Here is a 22994-nt window from a genome sequence, read left to right on the forward strand (position 1 = left end):
GAGGAGGGGCTCAAAATGTTTTTAATAAAGATACAAAACACAAATTAAGGGATGCCTGGGTGGCTCAGTGGTTGAGCTCATGAATGAATGAATCTTTAAAAACAAAAACAAAAAACAAATTAAATACATATCTGTACCTGCAAAGCTTAAAGACCATATGCAAAATGGAAAGTAAATGAGAGCTGTGGGCTTCCATGTGAATCTTTTCTGATTTAAGTGACATTTGAACATTACTATGTTTCTGTCAAATAAAAGTTGAAGACATTTTGCACTAAAAAAAAAAAAAAAAAACCTGCCTTGTCCTCGTTATATCAATTTCAATTGTTTCAATAATTTAGAATTGGTGTAACAGCAAATAAAACTGACAAATTCTTGTCACATTGTTAACGAAACATTTGGTTTTATCCAAAAAAGTAGGTGTTTCCTCTATGTTGATATAATTATATGGATGGATTAGTACTAAAAGCAATCCTGTGCCTTTTGGACAGTAGATTTATCAGTCTACAAAGTGAAGCCAACTTCAAAAAATATACTCTCAAGATATATACTTATATTTTCACAAGGTCCTTGCCAAGTATATAAATCTGTTTTTGAATTATAACTGTTACTTGAAATTGCAAGTAGGTAAGTTTTTTCCAGTATAGTTAATGTATAAAATACTGCTTGGTCTTTTAAGTAGAAATTGAGCACTTAATTACCTTTACTTTAAAATTACTATTGCACATTTTGAATATTTTTCTATATTATTTTCTGCTTTCACAGCCATATTTTAATTCTTTATTACAGAAATAAATTCTATTTTGAAAGTGAATTTAAAAATGCAAAATAATTATAAACTATAATGCGGAATATGATTCTATTGCAGAATTTTTTAGTAATAAATATGTCAAATGCATCTTATTCTGTTTGTTTTTTGAGGCGGGGGGTAGAGGGAGAGAGAGAAAATCTTAAGCAGGATCCCCCCCCAGCTTGTAGCCTGACACAGGGCTCCTATTTCGCAACCCTGAGATCATGACTGGAGCCAAAATCTTGAGAGCCACCCAGGTGCCCCCAAATGCATCTTATTCCTAATAGTGATGTATTGGTCCAGCTTCTCAAATTTATGAAACATATTTAGAACTCTTCTTTTGAAATTGTCTTCAAAGTCAATTTACCATCCATGCTAAGAACTATTAAATCACTGGTTTAAGTAACTAAGACATTATTCCTTATATGTCATAAGGAGAAGCAGAAGCTGGTATACATTTGAGTATTTAATATTCACCTATTAATGAAGAATTTATTATATACAAAATGAATCCTTGAAATAACCTATGAAGTTGCTGTCATCATCTCTGTTTAGGGGGGGAATACTACATGAGGCTAGAGACAAAGTAATCAAAGTCACACACCTAATAAGTGGCAACATGAGAGTTTCACCTCAGTTTTTTCTGACCCTAAAACCATGTTATTAACCACTACTCTAAGCAAATTTCTCTTCTTCTAGACCTGCCTTTCTTGTCTCCAGTCTCTTCATCTGTCATATCAGTAGAAACTCTATGAGTATTAATGTGGGTTGGAGAAAGTCATGGGTTATGGAAGATACCCAGAGACTGGGACACAGCCTAATGTCTGAGCCCCATGGAGGACGTCCTAAACAGATTAAACTCATATATTTAATCTCAACCTATTTCTCAAGAGCTGCCATTCTCAAACCCTAATGTATGGTAAATTTCTTTCAAGTCTTTGTCTTCCTCCTTCTCCTCCTTTTCCTCTTCTCCTTTTCTCACCTCCTCTGCTTTTCCCTCTTCCTCCTTCTTTCTCCCCTGTTACTCTCTCTTTGTCCCTCTCTCTCATATAAATTTTAAAAACTACTTAAAAATAATATTTTATGTGAGAAGACTGATTGAATTTGTCCTATGGTATCCTGTGGCTCTGAGTACACTTGCACACCACCTCACATCTTTAAGTACGTTTTTAACACAGGGTGAAAAGCACAGCATTTGGGTGGTCTAAAATTTATCTCTGGCCCAATGTGACCCTCAGAAACCTCAGAAATGGATTATTTTGTCTTTTTCATTAAATTGCTTTCACTGAACTACCTGAACTATTCCTTCATAAGAAAGCACTGTAGAATGTTCACTGAAGTATTTACAGCACTTTTTGAGGATCTATTACACTGCAATACATGATACCTGGTTATAAAAAACCTTAAGGGATATTTCCCTTAGCCCTTAACATCAGGAAAACTTGTCCTTTTCTTATACGATAGTTGCTGATAAAATTCATTCTTTTCTCACATAAAAAGCCACACAACTTCTGGCATGTATTTGATACGTAGGCCTTAACTTCAAGTTTTACTATTACTATGAAATATCTCTTACTTGCTCTACATTGGTTATGTTATAAAATATATGTCTCTAATAAACCACTTTTATAAAGATTTTACTTATTTATTAGAGACACAGAAAGAGAGAGGTAGAGACATAGGCAGAGGAAGAAGCAGGCTCCCCAAGGGGAGCCCGATGCAGAACTTGATCCCAGGACCCCAGGATCAGGACCTGAGCTAAAGGCAGATGCTCAACCACTAAGCCACCCTGGTATCCCTCCAATAAATCATTTTAAATAAGTTTTGAAATGAGGCAGGATATTTATAAAAATTATATAAAGAAATGCTTAGCGTGACTTGACCTGTTCTATGTACTAGTTATTCATTTTTTTCATGTACAAATTCGTAATTCTAAAGAATTATGAATTCCCTGAAGCCAAAACTCTGTGCCCATTTCCCTATGGCATTTGACCCAATGTCTTCTATGGTGTTGTTTTGTTTGTTTTTGCTTTTTAAGATTTATTTATTTATTTATTTATTTATTTATTTATTTATTTATTTATTTCAGAGAAAAAGAAAAATGCGTAGAGGAGGGGGAGAGGGAGAGTCTTTAAGCAGACTCCACACTGAGTGCAGAGCCTGATGCAGAGCCCAGTCTCACAACCCTGAGATCATGACCGCTGAAACCAAGAGTCAGGTGCTTAACCACTTAGCTCCCTAGGTTGTACATGGTAGTTGCCCAACAGACATTTTCAAAATGGATGTGTTTGGTTACAAATGAGAAATCCAAGTAACAGTAGCCATACTCCCGTTGGGAAGCCTGAAAGGGAGATATAACACCAATGGATGTGCCAACTTATTAATATTGGTCACTATATTCTTCAGATGTCAGTAGAGTTTTGGAAGGGGAACATATGAATGAAGATATCCTGGCAATGTGAAACTAGTAAAAAGTATCTCTCCAAATGTCATGTCTATTTTTATAATCAGGTTGCATCTGCCCGTACTGTCTGACACTAAAACAGATTCAATTTATTTTGCTTCTTTATCTGTTTTGCTTTTGTTAGTACAGGTAGTTATGAAGGCCTGCTCTACTTTACTTCAGAAGGTCACTGCATCAAAAACCACTGTATTATCATAGAAATTAGAACCAATTTTAATTGGTTTGGCTGGCTTGCCCACCAGTTCACAAAAGTGACCTGTGATGGATGCCAGCAGTTTCTAGACCATCCTATTCCATGACCAACAATCACCAGGAACTGTGCTTTAGTTCTGGGTGCTGTGGTCTCAACCTCGATCCTCGTCATTTGTTAAATTGAGTTACAGTAAATCTCTTTGAGATTTAAACAGATTTTACTGTTACTTATTATAACCCTGAAACCATTTTTTTTTAAAAAATAAAGATAAAAAGCTATAATTATAATCTATAGTAGGTATGTATTGTTTTCACAGGAAATCAATTTTCTGTTTTTACTTGGAGTCCGAAAAACTGATGTGTAGCTGCCGAAAACACCCATCTATCTGAAAACAACAGGAGCTTATATTATCACTACTTATAAGAAAGGTTCTCAGGGGTCTTAACACATTTCAGCACACATTTTAATTATTCATAGAAGAGTAGAGGTGATTATTCTTATGCTACAAAATCTTTTTTAATTGTTGATTTCCTTTCAACCTCCACAGAAGTTTTCTTTATCAACATCAAGTAATATTCACCTCTTCTCTAATTAGTTCTTTTTTAAAAGGCAAGTCATGTTAAATACAAATTATCAACCTGATACATGCCCAGATCTTATTTTCTAAAAGTTGAAAAGTAAATCTTATGTGATAAATGACAAAATCATCAAGTTTATGTTTTTTTTTTTAAATCCTCCCTCATGGTTATACATGTAAACATGTAAAAGAATGAAAGTATTATGGAACAACTACAGCAAAGCCGTGTTTCCCTGGAAAATATCATCTAGCAGAATGAAAGCATTCTTCCTCAGGTCTGAGCTGGCAGACTGGCCACTCCTTCAAGGACTGGTTCTCAACTCTTGTCTCAAGGAGGATGGGGAGTTCTTGCTACCACACAAAAGCTTAAGTCTCAACTCCTCTATTGCCATTGGGTTAAAAACTTGAGTTAAGTCACAACATAACCCACCCAGCCACATACTGGGCCTGATAAGAAACGGAGTATATTCTAAAGCAGTCTGAGGACCTGGTCAGCAGGTACCAGTCAAGTAGGGAGAGCACACATTCAGGTACTGGACTTGATTCTGAGTGTGTGAGATCAAGGGGATGTTACAAGTGGAACATTAGATTGGCTCAGGGAAGTCTATCTATCTGGAAGCACTTCCTGGTACAAAGCATGCATCATCCTGGCAAGGACCAGGGAGCAAGAGATTGCAAGCACGCTGCTAAGAAGGCTCCTGGAAGGAAGGAGAAGCTGCCGATCCACACCAAGTGAGAGAAATGTTGGATTTATGACAGATGGCAGAAGGGCTTAAAGCATCAGACAAGTGGGTATGCTAGGATGGATCTGCGATCCAGATCTTTTTCCACCACTAGTTCCAAGGTCGTTCAGATGATTCCCATTGTGATCTGGGAAGACATGTGCAGACTTCCATCACTCCACACCACTGCTCGTCACACCATGTTGTGATTGTTGGTTTATTTTATGAAATAAAGCTGTTGATTTATCCACTATATGGAAGGATCCTTGAGGCTTAAGAACTCCACTTTATGCTCATTTATCTCCAACACACGATAAGGAGTACAATGAGAATAAGAACAAGACGGGCATATTCATAGAGCATTTACTATCTGCCAACTGCTATGGGCCAGAAGTGCTCCTCCCTCCAAGTGTTTATGCTGAATTCCTAACTCCCAATGTGATAGTATTAGAGGTCTTTGATGGGTAGTTAGGTCACAAGCGTAGAGCTCTTGTAAATGGGATTGTTTTTTTATAAGAAGAGACAAGAGAGAGCTTGCTTTCTCTCTCTCAGCCCTCTGTCATCTGAGGATACAAGAAATTAAATGCCATCTGCAAACCAGGAAACAGGCTCTCTCGCCAGATGTTGGATCTGCCAATATCCTGATCTTGGACTTTCCAACCTTTAGAAGTGTAAGAAATAAATAAATGTTTGTCATTTAATGCATATTTCTGTCTGCCTGTCTGTCTGTTGGATCTGCCAATATCCTGATCTTGGACTTTCCAACCTTCAGAACTAGAAGAAATAAATAAATGTTTGTCATTTAATGTATATTCCTGTGTAATGTATATTTGTTACAACAGCCCAAACTAAGACACCAATCACTGAACTAAATGCTGGAAGCCTATCCTTTGGTCTTCATTTTTATTTTTTTTCCTTTGGTCTTTAAAATCTGGATACGTAGGTACTGTGTTATCTCCAGTTCATGGGGAAAGAAGTTTGGACCATGGTTACATTGCTACTTAATTGCAGAACAGACACTTGAACCCAGGTAACCTGACGTCAAAAAGGTGTGCTGCCTTCCCAGTTAACAGGTATCAGTTACTGTCAAGTGAATGGAATGGCTGGCATAGAGCATGACATGTTAAACATGGAGATCATGTCCTTGGGATCAATACGTGAATCTCTTTATTAGAAGACAACCACCTCCTAGTTGTTAACAGAACTATGATTTTTAGAAAATAAATACATTGCAGTTTAAATTTAAACAATTTAAAAAATTAAGATACAGCAGTTATAAGATTCTACTCATGGTAGTGAGATTTCTGGAATTAAAAACTTTAATTTTAGGGGTACCTGGATGGCTCAGTGGGTCAAGCATCTGCCTTCAGCTCAATCATGATCCCAGACTCCTGGGATAGAGCCCAATATCGGGCTCCCTGCTCAGTACAGAGCCTGTTTCTCCCTCTCCCTCTGCTGCTCCCCTTGCTTGTGCTCTCTCTCTCTCTGTCAAATAAATAAATAAAAATCTTAAAAGAAAACCAAACAAACCTTAAGATTAACTTAAATATGTAACACATTGTTCACATTTGTCAGTGTTGTTTTTATCTGGCATCATGTGTACCCCTAACACCGAAGGCAACATTTTATGTCTTTCTGATCTCGAGACTGTAACTAATACTTAATTTTTGCATTACAGATACTCTCTTGTTCTACATCAATTAATAAAAGAGAACATGGGCATCTTCTTATCCTAAAGATAGTACTACCCAGGCCCCTATAGGTAGTAGAGACTGAAGGAATACAGTTGAAATACTGACCTTACAAGTTAATTTATGTGCTCAATTTTCACATTTCTGAGCTTGTCCAAAAATAATTGCTCCTTAAAAAAATTTAAGGATCACAATTTTCTTTTAACAATGAAAAAAGTTTTCTGATTCAGAGCGAACAAAAGGGCTAAAAATATTCAGAGATCTTTCACAAAAATGGTAAAACACATTCTAGTGTCATGCTAGACTTGACAAAGAATAATGGTCAGTTCTTTCCAAAGGAGGTCAAGAAAGTGATCTGTGGCTTTGACCAAAGGCAGCATGAGGAAATTTCTTTTAGTTCTTTGGTGGCAGAAACACTCTACTAATTCATTTACAAATACACTGCTTTCATTTGTAAAAGGTAAACTAAAGCTTTCAAGGCTTCTAATTAGATTTTGAACTTCAAACAGGCCATATAAAGAAAATAACTGAAACTCACCCTAATCTTTCAGAAAAAAATTAAAAGAGAAATTAAAAATATACCTCTGGCCATGAAAATTAAATTTCTTTAATCCTAATTTGCCTTCCTTAACATTAGGACCCACGGTATTTGAAATAAATATCATATGTAAATGAAATGTTTTATCCATGAATATTAATGTATATCAATGAAAATACAGGGTAGAATGTATTTTTCAGAGTCATAGATTCTTAAATTTAAATGAGATAATAAAAATGATCTACTCCAACTATCATTTCAGAAGTAAAGTAATGAAACCTGAAATTACTAAAACTCTCGGTTTTCTTTGACTGCCTTGGGTTTACCCCATCCCCTGGACATTTAGTGTAACACTGACATTATGATTTATAAGAAATATAATTCGGTCTTCATTCCCATTTCTGGCACAAAAAGCCTAAAAGTCCTTGGACTTTTCTAAGTGATGAGAACAATCAAGATGTCTTGTTATGTTAATGAAGTGAATTTTGGACCATACCTAAGGATCGGGGCTGGTTACCAGGAAAACCAACCAAATGATTAGAAGTTTGGAACTTTCAATCCCGCCCCCAGACCTCCAGGAATGCCAGAGGCTGGTAGTTAAATAAATCACCAATGGCCAATGATTTAATCAACCAAACCTTTGTCATGAAGCCTCCATAAAAACCCCAAAGGATTAGGTACAGAGAGCACCTGGGTTGGTGAACATATGGAGATTTAGGGAGGGTGGCAGGCATGGAAACTCCATGCCCGTTCTCTATGCCCTGCCCTACATACCTCTTCCATTGGGGTGTTCCTGAATTATGTCATTTGATATATAATAAACTAATGATCTAAGAAGTAAAATGTTTCTCTGTCTGTGAACTGCTCTAGTAAATTAACTGAACCCAAGGAGAGGGTTTGGGGAACCTCTAACCTACCACAAGTTGGTCAAAAGTCTGAGGATTGTTTGGTGATTTGTGGGAAGCCCTCTCACCTGTACGGAACCACCAGAACTGCGTTAAGGAACTTAAAAGACCTTCCATTTCCTCACTTTTACTCAGGGCCTCTAGAAGTTTATATGGACATGTACCCCCTGAATGGCTTCTGGAGCACATCCTTCCTTAAAGAAAATAGCTACTTCCTTTCCGGCTTACCCAGGCCTGCCCGGGGCATGTGTCTCAGTGCCCAGAGCACGGGCAGGATTTCAACCCCTACTCGGCAATGCATGCAGTGTGCATGGTGCATAATCACTGGGGATGACTGTACTTTTATTGTTGACTATTTTACAGGTGTCTTCCTTTAATTTGTTCAGTAGGGGAGGGAGAACCCTTCCTCTACCCTCAAGGTCTTCTAGGTGGACTAAGAATTAAATTTACATGAGACGACTTAACAAGGAGGAAAAAACAAAATTTTATTATGTGTGCATGGAAGGCCAGTAATGAAATTAAGACCTCAAAAAAGGACCACAGACAGTTTTATACATTTTAGACAGAGAGATGATAAATTTGTGAGGAATTTACAGGAGAAGGAAGATGGGTGTTGGGGAACTTTGGTTAATAGGGAATTCTAAGTGGAATTAGGGCTGAGATAATAGGTGAGGAAAAAGCAACAAACTTTATTTCTTATAGCTTTCTCCACTTTAAAGTCCCCATCTCTGGGGGTCCCTGGGTGGCTCAGCAGTTTGGTGCCTGCCTTCAGCCCAGGGCGTGATCCTGGAGTCCTAGGATCGAGTCCCACATTGGGCTCCCTGCATGGAGCCTGCTTCTCCCTCTGCCTGTGTCTCTGCCTCTCTCCCTCTGTGTCTCTCATGAATAAATGAATAAAATCTTTAAAAAAATAAATAAATAAAGTCCCCATCTCCGGGGATAAGGATGCCTTTTTGCTTCTTACAGAGAAGAAGGCTATTTTTCATATGGGAGATTTGTTTCCTGCTTGTAGGGCCTTAGAGGAGGGGCTGAGTGTCCTTATATGGGTTCATTCATTCTTTGTTTCTTCCTTCCTTTCTTTCTTTTTCTTTTACTTTCTAAAGTGACCTTTACCCCCCAAATGGGCTCAAACTTACAACTCTGAGATCAAGAATCATGTGTTCCACCGATTGAGCCAGCCACGCACCCCTGGGTTGTTCCCTGACATTTATTTAAAATAGCCAACATGTCAAAGTGGCACATTTTGTGGGCCTTCCCCTGGCCCCCTACAGTTTTTACAAGAGTTGGTATAGCTGACCCACTAGTCTCCTGGAGTTTCTAATAGTGGCAAAGTTACTGTCACAGGAATCTCTGCTCCCCTTTTCTCAATTCCCAGGCACCTACTGGTCCTGCAACTAAATGTGCACCAATTATTGATTTTACAGGGGGTATCCTCTGCCAAAAGAATAAAATTCAATTACATAGCAAACAAATTCACTCCCCTATAATTAAACTGAGTTAACAATCGATCACATTATTTTGACCAAATCCATACTATCCTTTTTTTCATTCATCTCAATTCGATTAAATTGTAATTGTCAAATCAACGTCACAGACAGATTTTTAATTTTGAGAGAGAGAGAGAGAGCAGGAGCAGGGAGGAGGTGCAGAGGGAGAAACAGACTCACCACTGAGCAGGGAACCTGACTGGAGGCTCGATCCCTGGATCCCAGGATCTTGACCCCAGCCAAAAGCAGACACCTAACTGCCTGAGCCACCCACGTGTCCCATTAGTACAGCTACATTATTAGTACATAGTATATATATATTAGTACAACTATAACTTTTTTTTTTTTTATGATAGTCACACAGAGAGAGAGAGAGAGAGGCAGAGACACAGGCAGAGGGAGAAGCAGGCTCCATGCACTGGGAGCCCGACGTAGGATTTGATCCCGGGTCTCCAGGATCGTGCCCTGGGCCAAAGGCAGGCGCCAAACCGCTGCACCACCCAGGGATCCCAACTATAACTTTAAAATCATCTTACAGTTCCATGTCACGCAGATGCTTTGTTAACTAAAAAATTAAGCCTGTTTGTCCTTTCTTCAGGTAATACAGCTACTTATATCTCTTTGCACCACTTGCATTTAGCTGTGGCCATGACTATATTCTGGGAAATGGAATGTGAAGGAAGTGAAATAAGCCATTTCCAGACATGGCCTATAAAGACCTCCTGTTCATCATTCCTTGATGCTTTTTCCTTTGCACTGATGTGACTCAGGCAGGAATCGGGGAACTTGAAGGCCATTTAAAGAAAATAGAGAGACAAGACAGAAGAATCCTGAGTTTCAGAATCACATACTTGTAGGAGGAAAGCCACCAGTCTATCAGGAGCAAGGAATCAACTTTAACCATGCTTGAGAAACTGTATATTTTAAGGTATGTTTGTTACTGATGCTAACATTGACTTGACTGACACTTGACCTTCACTTACACTGAGAATATAAATATCTTTCCAGAAAGTGAGCAGAAACTTCTTAAAGTTTGTTCTGAAAACAAAATCATGCATATCTCAAGAAGGTTTTATTGAAAGCACCTCTTTGCCTTTTATAATCACTCATAAATTATCTAATTTAACCAAAAATCTTGAGAAGGAGGGAGCAAACAAGCCCTAAAACATTGAAAAACTATGATTTATTAGAAAAAAAGTTGTTGTATACTGAATGGAAGCTTGGACCCATTTTGTTGGGCTCTAGGGTAGGTGTAAGTGCTGGAAACTATCATATTTCATTCTTTTTTTAAAAAAAAATATTTTATTTATTTATTTATTCATAGAAGATACAGAAGGAGAGACAGGGACATGGGCAGAGGGAGAAGCCGGCTCCCTGTGGGGAACCCAAGGTGGGACTCAATCCTGGGTCTCCAGGATCACATCCTGGGCTGAAGGTGGTACTAAACCACTGAGCCACCCGGGCTGCTCTTATATTTCATTCCTAAATATATATTTTGAGGTAACGTTTTTACACCAAATGTGTAAATGAGAATAGTGATATTTAGCATATTTTCTATGCTAATTAAAAATGTGATGGCATTTTTGTTTCTAAATTTTATTCTACTTGGAAATACTATGCAACACAAGTCTGAAATTAGATATTTTAAATTTTGAGATAACTAAAATACTTAAACTCAGAAGTATATATTTATCTTTTAATGAAAAGACTTTAACTGAAATATTAACCTTTTCACAAGGTATCTGATTAAGATTCAAGTCAACACATGGTTACAGGAAACAGATCTACTTCTCAAATTTATCTTTATCACCTTTAGAGAATTTCATATTTCTAAATTTTGTATAGTCAACATTTGATGACTCCAAAAGAAGTTGGAGTTTAGTAGAAAATCAATGCATGTTTTCGGTACAGCAGTTTGCAGGAAGACCATTATATTATAAATAATTAAAACCACTTCACATTTAAAGGCAAGCATATATATATATATATATATATATATATATATTGCACATATATATGCAATAAATATTTTAAAACAACCTTACTAATAATTTACACAGTTGAATTATTTAAACATGTCAGCAGTTACTGTCCTTCTGAGTAATTCAATTTCAAAATTAGGCTTTTTCTCAAAAAAAAAAAAATAGCTCTAAATGATTGCACTACATTTTGACTTTAATGAATTATGAATGAATTTTAAAGTGTCGATGATCTGAATACAGTACTTTCAAGAATAAGTATAGCTTTATAGAATCATTTTATGTATGTGCCCACTTATTTTATTATTATTTTTGAAGGTTGTATTTATTTATTCATGAGAGACACACAGAGAGAGAGGCAGAGACACAGGCAGAGGGAGAAGCAGGCTCTATGCAGGGAGCCCGATGCAGGACTCGATCCTGGGATGCCGGGATCACGCCCTGAGCCAAAAGCAGACGCTCAACCACTGAGCCATCCAGGCATCTCTGTGCCCCTTATTTTAGTATAAATGAGAAATAGATACTTTAAGAAGATATTGCCATCTTCCATTAACTAAACTCAAGAATCCTATTTACTATTTCTTGTCATTGAGTAATGTTTTATTGTTTTATCGTTTTATTTTTAAGAAATATTGGAGAAAAAAATTGTCAGCTCTTATATCCATATTCAAAGCAAATTTCTAAAAGGGATACAGAAGATATGTACTTTAATTTACCATTTTAACCATATGTACATCTTTTTGGTGTGTGTGAAGGTAAAATTAATTCATCATGTATTTGTCATTCTTTTACCCAGGTAAAGGATTGCTTTAAAGAAAAATAAACTCCTGCTTTTGACCAATGATATCTTTCCAGCCCTAGCATTAGACATGAAGTTAAATGTTTATTACTTTCACACAGTTAGACCATATGGCAAATATCTATCAACCAAATGAATGGATTAGCTTAAAATGGCAAATATGTGATAAGACTTTCTAATTTCTGAGATTAATGGTCATAAAAAAACAATATAAATTTATCAAAAGGGAGAATATTTGTGCCTTCAAACTTACAAAGCCAAGACAAATGTCTACAGCATAACTGACTGTCAAAGAAAATACAAAATGTACTAAAGAGCAATAGCATTGCAAAAAAGGCTGTAATTTTTAATCTTAGGATGTATATATATCAGGAGCTACATTTACTTCTTTATACTCTATTATTATTTAACAATCCACTACACTACTTTGTGCCAAGCACTGGAATAACACTTCTCAGGCATGATCTTACATATTTTTTCAGCTCCTTACAGTAAAATTTATTAAAATTACCATTTTCATAAATAAGAAACCAATTTATTTTACTTCTTGAACAACCAGCTCTTAAGTATCTGCTTTGTGCTGGGCACTCTTCTAAGGATTTGATAAATATTAAATCATTTAATTCTCAAATCCTTTGAGTTAGAGGTTATTATTATTCTGACTTGCAGATGAGGAAACTGAGAGAGTGATTATATGATATTCCCAGAGATCCACAGCTCTTAAGTGGTGAACCTGGCATTCAGACCCAGGCACTCTGGCTCTACCGTGAAGGACACATAACTAGCCATTGATGGGGAAAAGTCATAAACATAAGACGCACTGCAGTATCACATTGGGAATGAGGAAATCTGGCTCCTGATCAGAGGCAAGCACTTCGGAGGAGCTCTGAGCCTTGTCCTGATGTGCACTGCTCCATGGGGCCCAAGGTCCATGGGGCTGAGGGATGAACACTCCAAGATACCCGTCTCTGCTCCTCCTCAGCCACATGCACGCTTCCAACACAGACAACCTGAAAACTGAAGAGTGTCAAGTGTCAAGTGTCAAGCTTTGTGGGGCTGTGGACTGAGTGTGCATGGGCAGGCTGAGACAGCCACGCAGCCCTCCCCTGTTACCGGACAGAGAACGGACTTTGGAAAGAAGGTGGTGGACCGCAGTCTGGAGGCCAGAGTCTAGAAGCCAATGGCCAGGTCCTTCTGTTTTTTTATGCAGAACCTATGATAACTGAATATTTTCAATAAAAACCTGTTCCTGCAGGTCATTACAAAAGCGTATTTTTTCAAAACAGAAGCAAAGGAAATTATTTAATAATTTGTAACTCCCAAGTTTTGTAATTTATGACTTCCAAATATTTAGACATTTGTCATTTGTACCTCCATTGATTCCCCTTACCCAGAACTCTTACAAATATAGGGGGTAGACCTGTTTATCTTATTCCTAAAAATGTACATTCTTAATCCTTATGCTGTACAATTTTTTTTTTCAAAAATGATGAAAAATGTGTGGCCCAAAATAACAGAGTGCATGACTGTAGTATTCCTGAGGTGAAAGAAAGAAAGAAGTATCTCTCTTCAACTGCATTTTGTTTTTTCAGTTGGCAGGTCTTTATAAGTTGAAGCTGCACAAAAGTTGATTATAGAATTGATGAAATGCAGAGGAATCCTTAGGATTAAGAAAGGGACCCGATAATTGAATGCTTTTTTTTTTTTTTTTAAATCAGGTAATTATTATATAGTTCACTTTACAAGTAAATCTGCCAATTATTTTACCAGCCAAAGATGAGTTTATTTTGGGAATAAAAGAGAACTGCAATCCTGGACAAAAAAAAAAAAAAAAAGTTGTTGCAGAACCATAGGCAGGTCCAGGGAACAAAAGAGAGGTACAGTTTTTTAAGGAGAAAGGGGGTCAGTTGGGAAGGTTTCTGTTAACTAAGTCGAGTGGAGTAAATTGGGGAGTTCCCAGTGTGGCAGCTTTACATTGGCTGAACTTTTGCTTGGGAGAGGGGGTGGCAGGATAAGAAACTCCAGTTTCTTAGTTGGAACAGTAGAGTAGCATCCACCCCACAGGCAAGGAGTTGGGTCTGACCGCCACGTGGTAGGGCATGAGAGCTCCCTCTACTGAAACCTCCCAACCTCATTTTAGTAAGATTTGCCCCTACTAATTTCCCAGTATCAATTAACTGACAGTAAGTACATCTGCAAGTGATTTCTTTTTTTCTTTTTTTTAATACTAAATTTATTTTTTATGTGTGTTCAATTTGCCAACATACAGAATAACACCCAGTGCTCATCACATCAAGTGGCCCCCTCAGTGCCCACCAGCCAGTCACCCCCCACCCCTGCCCTCCTCCCCTTCCACCACCCCTAGTTCGTTTCCCACCGTTAGGAGTCTTCCATGTTCTGTCACCCTTTCTGATATTTCTTCTGCTACCACCATATTTTTACTCATTTATCAAGGGTTAATGAACTTTAAAATACGATTAGTACAAAATTTCAAGCACCTAACTGGTTTTAAGGTATTGATGTGAAATTTTGATGGCCAAATTGCCCTTCTTACATATTTTTTGTTGCTACAGTATAAGGAAGGGATCATAAGTTTTCTTAGATATTCCATCATGTTAACACTTCATCTCATTCAGTGTCTCACAGTTAAGAATTCATATATCATTTGATTAGAAAATGCAATTTCCAGAAAAACATAACATCAGGGAAAAAAATCAATATTATTTTAGCTAGGAGGATAACAGGAACATTTACAGAACAGAGGACAAACATACTAAGAAAAGACAGAAAAAATAAAGAAGAGAAAACAATCTTACAAAGTTAAAGTTCCTCACCAAAGTATAACTCCCAAACCAAAAATAATTAATCTTTTCATTGTTGATATATCTCCATTTTGCAAAATGAGCTTTGAAGGGCCTAGTCACATATGACTGAAAATGATGCACTATTGTATAGAAAGCCAAACTAGTAGATGAAAGCAGTAATCTTTGGGACAGGAAACACTAATGTAGAAAGTGTTTTTTATTTTTTATTTATTTATTTTTTTTTAAAGATTTTATTTATTTATTCATGATAGTCACAGAGAGAGAGACAGAGAGGCAGAGACACAGGCAGAAGAAGCAGGCTCCATGCACCGGGAGCCCGACATGGGATTCAATCCCGGGTCCCCAGGATCGCGCCCCGGGCCAAAGGCAGGCACCAAACCGCTGCGCCACCCAGGGATCCCGAAAGTGTTTTTTTTTTTTTTAAAAAAAAAAAACCTCTTAATATGCTAAGTTTCATTTGGTCATTTTTAATAGCTTTTCTAATAAAAGAGCATTTTTCTATGAAGTTAAAACTGATTACATCTCACTCTCTCAAAACCTCAATTCTACACAGGGAAGGCCAAGAGGAATGTATAAGCTGATTGCAGCTTTTTCTGCCCTCCGTGTCTCCTATCAGCGTGCCAACATTACATGAGTGTTCAACTGACTGGTTAAAGACTTCTTTATACATAGGAAGGATACCTCTCTTCTTAAGTTTCATCCATTTGTAAATCATACTTTTGTGATAAGTCAGAGGTATTTGTTTAAGAATAATGGACAGTGAATACTTGTTTTTGCCATTTAGCACTGAAACTCCAGGGGAGGACTTAATCAACAAAATTGCCTACACAACAACAAAAAGTCTGGTTAGGAAAGGAGGAAATGCAACCTATTATTTGAATGGCTTGCTATGCTCTCCCCATAATATGGATGTGTAGATAAATATTAGATAGTGTTCATTTTCAGGTGGAGGTGTTTTTTTTTTTTTTTGTTGTTGTTGTTGTTTTTAAATATGGAGGCAATCCAGAAGAAAACCACAGGTATATATAATAATAAAACTACATTTTGTAACTGAAAGAAACATTCAGGAAAATAGATGCCTGTAAAATTTTAGCATAGATCTCTAAAAAAAAACCCACTATTCTTATTCTAGTATCCTATAATCTGATTACAAATGTCAGAATTGTTTAAAAAGGAAAAATTCCATTTATTTTGTTCAGTCTAACTCTAAAAGATTTTAGCTAACTTTTTTCCTATTGAAATAAAGAGATTTCATACTTAACTTAGTATTAACACAACAATTCAAACTAGTAGAAGTTGTCAAATCAAAGGTGTGTTTGACAGAATTTGTGTTTCAACCCAAAGCTATCAATAGTAACATTACATGTAAGTGGTCTAAATACTCTAAGTCAGAGATTGACAAACTGGATATAAAAAATAAAGACTCAACTCTATGATGTTTATAAGAAACCTATTTTGAATACAAAGATGCAGGGCACTTGGGTGGCTCAGTCAGTTAAGCATCTGCCTTTGGCTCAGGTCATGATCCTGGGGTCCTGGGATGGAGCCCCACATTGGGCTTCCTGCTCAGCTTTCCCCTCTGCCTCTCCCTACCACTCATGTTTGCTGTTTTTCAAACAAATAAATAAATTCTTTTAAAAAATTTAATACATAATAAATAAATAAATACAAAGATGCAGACTGGCTAATGAAAAAGAATGAGAAAATATATACGATGTAACTATAATTCACAATGAGTAAGCAGCAATATTATAACCACAGACTACTTAATAGTCTAAGGTGAAGAATAGTCTAACGTTATCAATATTTCTGCTCACTGGGGAAAACAGTTTTGTTTTCAACTTAAATGTAATCTAAAAATACAGTTCAAGAGGACCAACAAGAATACTAAGTGGATAAATAAGGATTATAAATAGCTACACATAATTTACGATCTGTTTTGACCATCATATTGGTTTAGTTCAAGGCCTTTAGGCCTTTAATTCTTTTAGGCCACAAATTTCTATGGTTCTTAAAATTATGCAACTAAAATTATGCTTCAAATTTACCCATCGGAACAATGAGGAGTCCACATATCCATGGATTCCCATCCATAATTGATCAAGTGTTAACAGCATGAGGTGTTAATCCTCAATTTCAAGTTTCTCATGCATGGGTGGTAGTGAGTAGATGTTGCATATCCAGCATCAGAGAACCCCAGAAGTAAGAATTCGTGCTGTATCTTTTTGTCAGAGGCTACCAGGTTATCCCTGCACGAAGCTAGTTGTCATTTCAATGCTTGCAGTAAAAGAAAGAGCAAGAGAATGTGAGATGGGGCTGCAGAGCTGTGCAAATCAAATGCCCAACAGATACCTCAATCTTAACTTGTCTAACACCTATATTGTTTATTTTTACCCACCTCCAAATATATTCATCCTGTAGTTCTTCCCGTCTTCATACATAGCAACCCCATCCTAATAATTGCTCAAGAAAAAATAGCAATAATTTTAATTGAAGTAGGTATATTGTTAGCTAGGGTGTTGAAGTGGAAAATTGAGGAAATGTGCTATTACTACGTATGAACCAACTCATATTTATACCAATGTCAAAATAATTTGCTTTAATAAGGTATGAAAGAAAATATATTTTCTAGAAATCCCTCCACATGCTGAGGTGTACATTCACTCTTCAGTATTTAGACATCAGTGGAGACTCTCTTTTAAATTATTTGAGTTGGAGAATGGATTAGAAAAAAGAATAGTAATGAAAGACCTATAGAAATTCTATATAGTAGACCTCTAGGAATAGTGTCAATGTAAAAATGAGAACAAGTAGCCTCCAAGCAAGGATGTAAATTCAAGATGTAATTTTACAAAATAGTTTTTTTTTTATCATTTCTTAAAAATAATATGTAGATATACTTAGCATGATGACAATATTAAATGTTAAAACCATATTTACTAATGAAACTTGGAGTTTCATGTGTAGCAGATAATGTAATATTATTTGATTTGAAACCCGTTAAAAGGTGTTTTGAATCTCTCTTACTTGTCTACAATCATATTTCATTGCTTTTCCAGTAATTGCTCTACTAAACTACACGATTTCAATTGAGTATGGGTGAATGATAGATTACCTAATGATTTCAGGGCAAAAACTTTACTAATATTTAAGTCCCTTCCTCAATAATGACCTCCTCCTAAGTTATTGGATTTTTAAAATATATGCTTTCCAATGAAGTTTTATTTAATGCCTTATTAAATTAAAAGGCAAATACATATTTATATAGATTGATAATAAATTTTAATTAAATATTCAAATAAAGTCAAAATTTTATTTAATTGGCTTAATTGTCATATTACTTAAGTTCATAAAATAAAACTATTCTCGACATTTAATATTCCATGTGCATTTTGCAGCTAATAAAGAATTCGTATCTTGTTTCTTGCACATTACATCCAGGCCTGCAAATACACATATTTATGTATTACTTAATATTGCAAAATGTTCTTTAGAAAGCCAAGTGCAAGTGTTCCAAATATAACACAGATTTGTGAATAAATCTAGAAACATAAACCAGAGTATGGAGAGAAACAAGAAAACAGATACTCAGCAGTTCTTGCAGCTTTTAATTATGCAGGAATTGATTGCGTTCAGGCTACGTGAAAGACAGAATTTGACAAGTTAATTTTTTCTTTTCTCGAAGTAAGCACTATTGTCTTTCCAATACTTGCACTCCTTCGAGCGGTGACACCACCTAGCAATCTTCACCCTATTCACACATCGTCTTCCTTCGTTTTGAAGACATGAGCAAGTATTTTCCCAGAGCCTGATAAAAAAGAGATGATAGGGTTATAAAAGTTGTGTGGGTCCCAGGTGAAAGAGGAACCTCTAAATTCTTTAATAAATTCATTATTAAGTGTGATATATGGAGCTGGAGCAGCACTCTTCCTGCCCAGATCTTGGGGTGTGCCCACAGTGAGGTTTGTCTTGCTGGGCACTGGAGATTTCTGTGGACACCAGAGATTTCTTTGGTTGTACAGAACTACCTATCAAGAATTTCTGATCCCTACCTACTCAAATACAGTAACACTCACCAATCACTGGGAGAAACCTATAACTTCTTACACATTTCTTAAATATCTCCTGGGGGGCAGATATAGCTTCTGTTGTTATTCATTGCCCTAGAGTCAGACACGTGAGAGGAGAATTGGCACAATTTAAACATAGGTAGGCATGACTCCGTGTGAACCTCCGTGTATGGGCTTGTATGTGAACCTTCCTCCGTGTGAAGCCCGTGTATGGGCTTGTTAGATTTAGCAGCATTTGGTTCATAGCTCTATAAAGGTGAGAGAACTTCAAAAATAACCTAAGCAGAATATTTGGACAACAAAGGAATTCTGCTGCATACCTCACACGCTTGATTCTTTCTTTCTTTTTTTTTTTTTTTCTACATAACAATTTCTCCAGAGAATTACAACTATTAAGTGGCCCATTTGCCTTTCTCTGTATTCTTACAGCAGTTTATCTATATTAGCCAATAGATAGGACTACTATAAAAATATGGATGTCCAGGGTACTAGGGTGGCTCAGTTGGCTAAGCATCTGCTTTCCACTCAGGTCATGATCTCAGGGTCCTGGGATCCAGCCTGGAGTCCAGCTCCCAGCTCAGTGGGGAGTCTGCTTCTCCGCTCCCTCCCTCCACCAGTCTCCCCCTCCCCCAGGCTTGTGCTTTCTCTCTCTCTCTCTCTTTCTCCCTCTCTCTCAAATAAATAAATAAAATCCTTAAAAAAAATACGTAGGTCCTGGATAGCAAGAATGTGGCAAATACACTCTGTTCCCATTCCTATGATACAGGAGACTGATGTCAGCATCCAACTACTCTCCTGCTGAAAAAAGATGTGTTTTCTCTGTCCTCACACACATTCCAGACACCTGCCACTAGGTGAGCTGACTTGATACAGAAGATGAAATCTGTTTGCCTTCCTTAGTATGTATATGTATATAAAGTAGTATATGTATATAAAGGTTAAGAAACTACTGATAAGACCCCAATTTAATTACATGTTGTGGTTAGGTTCATTTTTATAATTTTCAAAGTCTCCACAAAATGTAAAATATAATTTTAGACACTCTTGAATCACTACAATATAGATAATCACTACAATATAGATATAGAATACAATATAGATACTATAGGTAATAGTAACAACAAAGACTTTATGGCCTCGCAGAAGAAGACGTCAATTTACTTAGCCTTCTATAAAAATGTTGTTTTAAAAGACTATTTACAGCAAAATTGTTAAGATACGAAAATAATATTCAGAATAGCATTATGCATTAGAAACACACCTTGCTGAAAGCATATTTTTCTACCTAAGTTTATGAGTCTCTGACATATAGAACAAGTAGAAACAAGAATTTGAAAGACTTCTTCAAAATCTAAAACTTGATTTCTTGAAATTCTTAACCACGAAATTAAATAATGCTTGATTACTGAAAATAAAAATTAAAAGATTAATATTCTGATTCAGGGAAAAACATTTTGGTGGCCTTCCCATATCCTGACATTGGGCCAGACTCTCACATCACATTTGCAAAGCAATGCTATTTTTTATATACTGCCAACACCTCCAGAATCATACAAGTTATAATTTATAACTTTTCTAGGAAAAATTGCAAAAATACACAGTACAAGTGACATAGGAATTTATAACTGTTGGTTCTGTTATTCTACAACTAAGAATTCAACATAATGAAATAATTGAACACAAAATGCACACACACACATACATAGATATATGCACAGGATCATATAGTAATATAATCTTTAGTAGAAAAACATATATATATAGTAGATACCAGATGGATAGAAAATAACCCAAATGTTTTAAAAGAAGGAATGCCTAGTAAATTATGAATAGCAACACAGAACAAGATTGGAATTCATAATCGTGGAGTCTCTCAAAAGAAGGAGAAATGTTAAATTCTGCATTCTATCAAATTCATTTGCATGTGGAGAATTAACAAAAATTCACATGTGATAATATAATTTTATTTGGACGGAAAAAGTAATTTGATTTCTGTCTCTATACATCTCTAATTTGTTATACGTATTCTTAATGAAAAAAGAAACTGCATCACTAAACAAATATTAAAGATTGACGTGCCAGTTGAAAGCAAATATATAGAAAGAGAGAGTATATACACTCCAGTCAAGAACGAATACTTGATGTTGTTTCTAGCTTGGTTTAACGATCATCTTGATAACAGTTTATATCTCAATACATCTTCAGAGTGTCGTAATTGGAGACGAGCATGCAAAACAGTTTTGTTAATGTAATAAAGAGACTAGAATGATATGATTTATACAAATTTGATTTTAAAAATGGTTTGTTTACAATGGCATGCAGCCAATAGCACAACACCAAAACAAAGTACATCATGAAATATTAGCTAGCTGAAGATATGAAAAGCTATCTTAGCTACCCTTATCCACTCTCTCCCTGCATTCTATAAACTGAGAGAAATATTAAACAATATCCCTCCGCAGAACTTTGTGAAGCAGCTCTTATCTATGCAGAAGTGGAATGTGATGTTCAGAAATCACTCAAGCTCTGCAAAATAAAGAGATTAAAATACAGAGAAGGGGAAAATGCAATTAAATATTTGTACAACTGAATGAAGAAGACATCTGAGAACTCAATAAAAGCTCAAAATCCTCTTTAAATATCTAGTTATACTCAATTATTTTCTCCCCCTTGTCATGTCTGCAGTTGCCAAAGAAACAGCTCATCAACATGGTTCTAGTGACTATGTCTTAATCATGTGTAATCCTTATGGTTGCACCAAACCAAGTCATGCAAACCAAGAAATTCTAAAGTTTTGCAAGAAATTAGATAGATAACAGAGGCAGATTTGTAGTCTAGATCGCCTAGCCTAAAGCATCCAATTAGACGAGGGAAACAAAGGAAGATAGTGTTCTCTACATTTTCCATTTATATCAGATTTGACCCCATCACAACAGAGGATGGAAATAATTATTGAGCATTCACTGGAGTCCTGAATTTCCAATTCATTGATCTTCCATTTCACAGGCAAAAAGCTGAGCACAATTATTTAGCTTGTCAAGGTTGCTTTTTCTTTGAGTAGATAGAATTGTCTACCTCTTTCCTAATTATGTTTCTCTCCCTTTTCCTTTTTTTAAAATCTCCCTTTGTCTTAATAAAATGCAAGATAAGAATATATACAATAAGTTTAATTAATAGAATAACACTGCCAATTGAGTCTTCAATTATTATGAGGCATTTATGAACCGAATGCCAATAAATGAATTTCCTGCATACCTGAGATTCAGTGGAAAGGGCCAAAGAGGTAGTAGCATTTCCTTAATACTTTAGTAGCAAACTATAGATACAAATGACAGGAAAAATAGGATGCATATTGCAACATGTTCTTCCTGTGACAAAAGCATATTCTAACTGTGGAATGTGGTCACTTAGCAGATAGAAAGCAAAATAAAAGATATAAAATATTCTTAAAAGCATAAAGGATCTTTCATCTCCCTCTACATTTGGTTATTCTGAGCACATGATAACATCAGAATCCACAATATACCCCAGATGCATACATTTGCTCAATCCTTGGCAGATGCAGCATGGCTGTGCCTTTCCTTCAATGTTAATAATTTATTTTGGGGGAGATATGAGTTTTTCATATCATTATAAGAATGGGGAGACTGACATGATTAATTATGCACATTCACATCTATTCAATTAGAATCATAATACTGGAATAACTCTACATGGCAATTAATTCAACCCTTTTCTCTATAAATAAGAAAACAGAGGACACTTCCGCCACAATTTTTGCCACTATCCAGTCACAAAGTATTAAATATCTGCATTAACTATTCTTTGGGGCTGAGACACTGAAATTTTTTATTATAATGCAAATATTTCTAGGAGGCATAATGTGTGCAAATTAAAGCTAATTTAAACTAATACTTTAACTGAAAGGTAAGCATAATTTAAGCTAATACTTTAGCT

General features: G+C 36.1%; 1 long non-coding RNA gene across 2 annotated transcripts in view; it reads right to left on the bottom strand.

Annotated features, from left to right (window-relative positions):
- Positions 1-18358: 18358 nt before the first annotated feature.
- LOC140614659 (uncharacterized) overlaps positions 18359-22994 on the bottom strand; it is a 273756-nt gene continuing 269120 nt past the window's right edge. For both annotated transcript variants that reach the window (XR_012015456.1, XR_012015455.1), the window contains one exon: positions 18359-18775. This is a non-coding gene — a long non-coding RNA (uncharacterized lncRNA). The remainder of the gene's footprint in view (positions 18776-22994) is intronic.

This window comes from Canis lupus, chromosome 23 (assembly GCF_048164855.1).
Source record: "Canis lupus baileyi chromosome 23, mCanLup2.hap1, whole genome shotgun sequence".
NCBI classification, from domain to species: Eukaryota; Metazoa; Chordata; class Mammalia; order Carnivora; family Canidae; genus Canis; species Canis lupus.